Source organism: Adiantum capillus-veneris, chromosome 8 (assembly GCF_014529385.1).
Source record: "Adiantum capillus-veneris isolate H3 chromosome 8, ASM1452938v2, whole genome shotgun sequence".
Lineage (NCBI taxonomy): Eukaryota > Viridiplantae > Streptophyta > Polypodiopsida > Polypodiales > Pteridaceae > Adiantum > Adiantum capillus-veneris.
In genome coordinates, this window is record NC_140938.1 from 143,170,241 (window position 1) to 143,178,331 (window position 8,091).

Sequence of the window (8,091 nt, forward strand, 5' to 3'; positions counted from 1 at the left end):
TTGGAGAGGAAGGGAAATCTCATAAGCACGAAGTTGTTGAGTAACTTCAGCTTGCAAACCAGGGTTGCCCATAGCTTGTTGCAACCTAGTGACGAGATAATTCACAAACATGGGGGCATCATCATTAGCACTTTCATGTGCAAAATCAAAGCTATCAATGTTCATTCTACTCTCTTGATTATTGTCAGTCATGTTAACAAAATTTATGTATGTACGTAGTGTATGCTTTGGCAATTCAAAAACTTAGTTGCCACTCCTCTTAGCCTTTGAAAATTGGCTCTTAAGTATCTACATCCACGGCTTGAAGTGGTTAATTATAGAGAGTAGTGGAGTAGGTCTAACATAGCAAAGTTGCCGAGGGATGGCTCCTTTCGGACTTCTTATGGCTCAATAATGGTAAAGCCATAGGCAAGTCTAAAAAGACCCCATTATTAAGTCCAAATCTCCCGAGGTGTGCACCATATCCCATGTAGTGGGCTCAACAATACCGATAATAGATCTCAGTTCCACTTACCCTAATATAATTAACAAAAGCAACCATTTATAGGCTACTTAAGGACCTTTCTTCTTAAGCAAGAAAAGAGAAACCAAATGCTCTGATACCAATGTAATGGAATTGGCCTATTAACTTGAGATTAGCGGAAATTAATGAGAGTACTTTTGAGAAATTAATTTGTGAGCATAGCAGGTGAACATAATTGAAGATAACAACGTAGGTCACATAGCACAAGCTCAAGCCAAAGAAGACCTAGCTATCAACATAATTATCACTTTCCTTCACAATAGTTTGATAACTGCGAGAGTGAGAGCCTGTGCGAGTGAGACCAAGGTAGCGAGCAACAAAAGAGGAGAGGAGATACGATATGGTGGATCTCTCAGTGAGAATTTTTCACCACTCCTTATTCTTCACTATAGCCAAAAAAAATAGGGTTAGTGTTCAGTGATGGGCGGCTGGTCAGTTGGCTTGTACCCTAACAATGTCCCACTTGAACGCCAACGTGGCCCAAGTGGCTATAAGTGTAAGGGTTAGTATGTACAACTATACAAGTGTGAAGTGTGACTATAGTTTCACCCTACGCCCATCATCTCGATGCAATGTGCAAACTGCTCTAAAGCTAGTCTCTTTGTCAGAGCATCTGTTGGGTTCTCGTTCATGTGGATTTTGGCTAACTCAATGCGTTTGCTAGCCAAAATATCTCGTATCACATGATACATGACCTCGATGTGTTTTTATTTGACATGAAACACGGGGTCCTTTGTCAATGCAATCGCACTTTGGTTGTCACAATGTAATACTCGAGTCTGGTGTATACCAAGGTCTCTCACTATATGAGATAACCACACAACTTAATTGCTAGCACTAAAAACTACAACATACTCAACCTCAGTGGTGGAAAACGAAATGCAATTTCAAAGACACAATCTCCAAGAAACTATCACTCAAGTAAATAAGAAAATGTAGCCAGATGTGGATCTCTTAGTGTCCACACAACACACATAATTAAAATTAGTGTACCCAACTATGGATGCATCACTGTTTCCAAAATGTAAGCTCTTGTTGGCTGAACCCATGACGTCTCTCAAGATATGCTTCACTACTTCCCAATGCTTTATGCATGGGCTTTCCATATACCTGCTAACCACTCTCACTAAAAATGCAATGTGTGGTCACATGCTAGCCATGGCGAACATGAGACTATCAATTGCCGAAGAATATGGCACCTTTTCTATCTCTTCCTTTTTAGCATCTGATTTAGGTCAATCATTCAAGTGCTAATTTTTACATATGCATCCATTGGGGTACTCAATGCTTTCCCCCCTTGTATGTCAAAACATTGCATGACCTTGTGAATATACTCTTCATGTGATAGTTTAAGCATTCTACACTAACAATGTCTCTTGATACACATACCAAGAAAATGATGTGCATCACACAAATCTTTCATTGGAAAATGCTTGCTTAAGGCATCCTTGCAAAGTGCAATCTCATCTTTTGACCTCCCGGCTATAAGCATATCATCCACATACAAGATTAGAATGATGAGGGAACCATCATTCAACCTCCTTGTGTAAAAGCAGTGATCTTCTTAGCTCCATACATAACCTTGGGATTGAATGTACTTATCAAAGTTGATGTACCACTTCCTTGAGCCTTTCTTTAGTCCATACAAAGCTTTCTTGAGTCTACACACCAATTCTTCCTTGGTTGGCTTTTCACGGTTTATCTCAAAACCTTTTGGCTACATCATGTAGATATCTTCTTTGAGATCCCCATGAAGAAATGTCGCCTTTAAATCCATCTAGACCAATTCCATGTCCTCTATGGCTACTATACCAAGCACAAGATGAGTGTTATCATCTTGACCACTGGAAAGAAAATCTCATCGAAATCTATGCCTTTCTTTTGCTTGAATCCTTTAGCAACCAATCTAGCCTTATACTTAGGCTCGAAATCTTTTGTCGTGTACTTATTCTTGTACACCTATTTGCAAGGCAATCCTTGTTTACCCTCTGGTAACTCTATCATTTCCCAAGTCTGATTAGCTAAGATTGACTTATCCTTAGATTGCAAAGACTGCTTCCACTTCATGCTATCTTCCATCTGAATAGATTCTTTATAACAAGTGGACTCATGGCAGTTGGTGACTAACAAATAGTCCAATCCTAGCTGAAAATCCTCAGGTGCATGAGATAAATGAGTAGATCTTTTGAATGCCTAACTGCTAGATTTTGCTCTCTCTAGAGCAACATTTGTCGTCCTATTGGAGGGTACATCCACCATTATGTGTAATTGGTGGTGAGGCAACATCCTCAAACCTTACTTTGCAATATTCAATCTTTTTCACTGGCTATGTATGCATCTTAGACTCATTGAATATCACCTATGAGCTACATATGACCTTCTTAGATTCTAGGTGCCAGAGACGATATCCCATCTCTCCGTCCACACCATATCCAATAAAGATGCACGTGTGATTTGAGATCTAGCTTTTGCCTGAGATCTTTTGGCACATGTGAGATTAGGTTGTTTGCCCTTCCACATCTCTTGCAGAATCTTATACTTTAGTGGTGTACTAGGAGACTGGTTTATCAAGGAAACACCTATCATAATAACTTTGCCCCAAAACTCTTGAGGTAAAGTGGCCCTAGACAACATAGTTTAGTGACCCGTTCTTGGATAGTTTTATTCATTATTTCTGCCACATCGTTTTGGGTAGGTGTGTAAGGTGCGGTGAACTATCTTCTAATGCCTCATTTACTACAGAAGTCCTTGAACTCAGAGAAGATATACTCGCTTCCATTTCAGTATGCAAAGCTTTAAGCTTTCTACCTGATTGGTTTTCTACCATTGCTAAGAACATTTGAAAGACACTAAAAACTTCCCTCTTTTCCTTCAAGAGATAAACCCACACCTTCCTAGTGGAGTCATCTATGAATTTTAGGAAGCTGAGTGCCCCCCATAGAGATTTAACAGGCATAGGTCTGCATAGTTGCTATGAAGAAGATCTAGAGGGCTTCCTAACTCCTTGTCTAAAGGCATTGAGGTCAACCGAGTCTATTTTCCATAAATGCAGTGCTCACATAAAGAAAAATCAAAGTAATCTAACACGGGGATATAACCAAAATGTTTCATTAACTTCATTCCTTTTTTCCTCATATGTCTTAGCCGATAGTGCCACAACTTTGTAGATGTTAGCTCGCCTACACAAATAAAATTCATTTTCGCTGAAGAGACATAGAGTGAATACAATGAGCCGAACTTTTGGCCTTTAAGCATGACCAGGTTTCCTTTCTTGATTATCCAAGAACCATGTGCGAAAATATTAGTGTAACCCAAATCGTCTAATTTTCCCTACAAACATCAAACTCTTTGTCAATTTGGGTACATGTTGGATACTCTCAAGCATAAACTCGGTGCCATTATGCATACAAAGATTTATGGCCCCAATACCAAATATATCGAGCTCATAAGAATTACCCAATTTCATTGTAAAGCTGTAGCAGCATATGTGGAGAACCACTCCTTATGAGGAGTCACATGAAAGCTAGCACCAAATTTCAATATCCAATTTTTGTACATAGCACTTGTCAAGAGCTAACAAAATCAGGACTCAAATCTGAGGTGAAATCAACACATCATCAGTCACATCGAGAACACTCTCAACATTAAGTTCTTCTATCTTCACGATGCTCTTAGGTGTGTCAGACTTCACTTTTTCTTTGCCCTTTTCATGTTGTAATTCACGGAAATCCTTCTTCAAGTGTCCCTTTTTATGGCAATGGTAACATTCGTTGTTCTTCTTGTCTCTTCCACAATTCTTGCTACGACTCTTCTTGCGATCTTGAGAACGATCGCGACTACAACCACGTTGCCTTGTCTTGTCATGCCTGCCACTAGCCATATACGCATCACCATGTCCACTTGCATGAAGAGATTAATGTCTAATCTCCTAAGTAAGCAACACGCTAGTAACGTCACTGAAAACAAGCTTGCCACCATGTGTTGAGTTACTTATGACTGTATTGAATATATCCCATGACAATGCCAACAAACATAGAAAAAAGATGGCCTTCATCTCATCATCAAAGTTGAGACCTTTGGAAGTAAGCTACAAAAAGACATTGTTGAGCTCATAATGAGAGCTAACGTTGCTTCCTTCTTTCATATTCACGCGCATAACTTTCTTCATTAGGTTCAAGGCACTTTTACCATCCCATGTGGCACATAAGGCATCCATAAATCTTTGGCATTGGCCTTATCCAGTATTGAGAACTAAATGGATTCGCCAAGGTGCAGGCAAATGATCCACCATAGCATGATCATTCAAATCTTTCCACTGATCATCAGTGTATGCATTTTCTTTTCTCTCATGCAATGGCGCTATCAAACCCTTATTGATCAACACATCACGCATATGCTGCTTCCAGATTGACATTTTTGTGCCATCAAACTTCTTAATGTAGTACTCATCTTTGTCCGAAGAGTCATATTTCAAGAGAATGACCAAAATACTTATGGCAAAATATTGGGAGAATTTTGATAGAGTGTCTCTTGTAACACGAGCAAAACCTCAAAACAATATGCTAAAAAATCAATGTGTGAACAATCAAGTGTGCCAAGAATGCGAATGGACGACTCGCATGAAAAATCCGGCACAGTTTCCTATGTTCAAGAAGCGATATCTAAATCCAAAACAAGTAAGACAATACGTAAACAAAGCCAAATGCTCTAAAAGCATGTACTGGCATAAAATGGTAGCATAAACCACTGGCAAAGCATGGATGACCGCCAACTTGGTATCAAAAGCACCTATACCCGTTGCCACAAATGAGGATCTACAACAACCTAATCCACCTCACACTGGGTAGCCCGGCCCGTAGTGCTTGGCTTCAAAATCCCTCATGCAACAACCTTCATAAAAGGTTATGCAGACCCAATGACTAGCCATAGTGTCAAAAAGGGCTCTTCCATACCAAGTCTCAAAAACAACCGCAACTGCCAAAAAACAAGGCAAAAATGGCTCCACAACGTTGTAAAGTGACAATATTTGCAACTCAACATGCATGTAACGGTAGTCACTGCTAGTGTAGCAAGATCTACACACAAACACCACACCAAAAGAGTGCAATCAGTCTGTACTAATACCTCTCCCAATGGGGAGTGAAAACCGCTAATAGAGCACAAGCACGCACAAGGTGCTAACATGCATGAACCACACGCATAGGAGTGATGTCGAAACCCTCCCATTGAAATGGTGTAAACCCTGTAAGAATTTGGTGAAATAGCTCCCACTGAAGCCAAAGGGGTTCAGAGCCCCACACAAAGGACCAGCAAAACCTCAAAAGTACAACACACTCTGGCTCTTCGGAGACCATGCGACTTTGCATACATAATCGCAAAGAACCACTTGCAATACCCTAAAATATTCAGCCCTGTGGCATGACAATTTATTGTCCAATAGATCAAATGAATCCCCAAGCAAGGGAGCAAATCCATATCCCAATGCGGGCACTGATGACCATGCAAAAGAGAACAACGGACTACCGCCCTGATACACTAAACCTACTAGAAATAACCTGTAATGAACTGCCCCTATTGTGCACACACTTCTCAGACAAATGGCCAAATCTATCCCTAATGAGAGCGAACGAAACCATAACCCATTGTGGGCAATGCAAATTAGCGCAAATGAGAGAATGAGACTAGAACCTTGATCCTCTCAACCTGTACTTGGAACATGCTGAAGGTAAATCCACATGCCGTTGAATATATGTATGCTGCTAAATATCTACTTCTACTTTACCTGCATTGAATTCAATGAGCAAGATGATATGCTGTACTTTCTTCTTCTTTGCCTCTTCCCCTTTGTAGCGTTGTAGAAACACACAAAAACCACCAACGCTACTGTAATTTACTACTAGCACTATGTTATTATTGCCTTAGTGCTATCTGCTATTGAGTTTTTGTCCAACGTTCCCTTTTTTTGTGTAATTTGTAGCCCTACCAAGCCTTTGAAAAAACAAGTGCTAGCTTTATCTAGTGGCCTACGTTGCCTTTTGATTGCCAATTTGTAGCATTAAGCAAAGTCGACGTCCTCTAATGTCCAAAAAATTGATTATAACCTATCGAGCTTTAGCTCACATCAAAACCCATGCACACATCGGAAGTGAACCGCGAAACTTCGATGTTGCTCACGTTCCTACTATGATACCACTTGATGAGTGCGAGAGCAAGAGCGCGTGCGAGTGTGAGTAAGGGAGCGAGCAGGAGAGGAGAGGAGACACAATATAATGGAGCTCTTAGTGAGAATTTCTCACCACTCCTTATTCTTCATTACATCCAAATAATAGGGTTGTGGTTGACGCTCAACAGCTCACGCCCTGGCTCCTTGCTCCTTGCTGGAGAGTCGGAGATTGTTCCTGCTCATGCACAGGGTGCAACCCATCTGTGACGGATTCGACTCATGATACTTACCTCTCTCGCAAATATCTTGCTCAATTGACTCTCGTGGCTCGAGCTCCTACTGGTGATTATCTCATGCGCAACCATCTCTAAAGAATCTAACTCCTACCAAATTAGCTCTCTAGCAAGTTAGCTTCTAGAGGTAGCTCTAATTGTTTTCCATAGTTAAATGTTTGAATGTCTATGAAGTTTCTCTATCTCTCTCTCTCTCTCTCTCTCTCTCTCTCTCTCTCTCTCTTAAATTAAATGTATGTTGCCAACGGTGTGAACCTTGGATAACTAGAATCAAACATAGAATACATCTAGCACTAGAGTCTGGGGCAGGCCAACACCTTTTTGTTTGCTTGGATGTGTGGTTCATCATGCTTCATCTTCTTGTACTTCTTCTTCCCCACCATGTTTTGGTTCACTTTGTTGCAAAACTGGCAAGGCAAAATATGGCTTGTGCAATATTATATTCCTTTAGAGGATTTGGAGAAGCACAAGCTAGAGTATGAGGTTCATCAGTTGGTTGTAAATAGAGATCCCAAGTTCCCAAATTTTGTAGAGTTTCAAACACACAAAATAAGTTACCGAAGATATGCAGGTCTTTTCTTCTCATAAGGTGTATCTGATATTTGATGAGTTCATCCTTCCTAGCGAATAGCAAGAAACTATCAAAAAGGTAATCATTGAGAGGATGCCTGAGCTAGAGCTGCAAGAGTAGCTTGATTCTTATCATTGTATTTAGACAAGTTTGCGCAACGGACAAACTTACTCAAGTCAACCAAATGACTAAGGGAATGCCATGATTTTTTTGAACGTGTACCTTGCTTGAAAGTGCATGGAATAGCACATTACATTTTTTAGGCTTATTTAATCTCTCTCTCTCTCTCTCTCTCTCTCTCTCTCTCTCTCTCTCGCTCATGTGATCGATGTTGAGGGATCAATAGCATTTGATGTTTGGTCTTCTACTATTTGAGCAAGATATTGTATGTCTAATATGAATACTTGAGATTGAACATGTGTTGTTGGTTTTTACACGGAAAATATATCCTCGTATGTGTTGTTCAATTGATTCATTGGTTATTGGACTGGTTTTCTTTTGTAAGGAACGGTCGAACCTTAATGACAGTTTGAAAAGTCTA

At 40.2% G+C, this 8,091-nt stretch overlaps 1 pseudogene; it reads left to right on the top strand.

Annotated features, from left to right (window-relative positions):
- Positions 1–7,360: 7,360 nt before the first annotated feature.
- On the top strand, positions 7,361–7,670 carry LOC147453090 (AP-2 complex subunit sigma pseudogene; annotated as a pseudogene).
- The last annotated feature ends 421 nt before the right edge of the window (positions 7,671–8,091 follow it).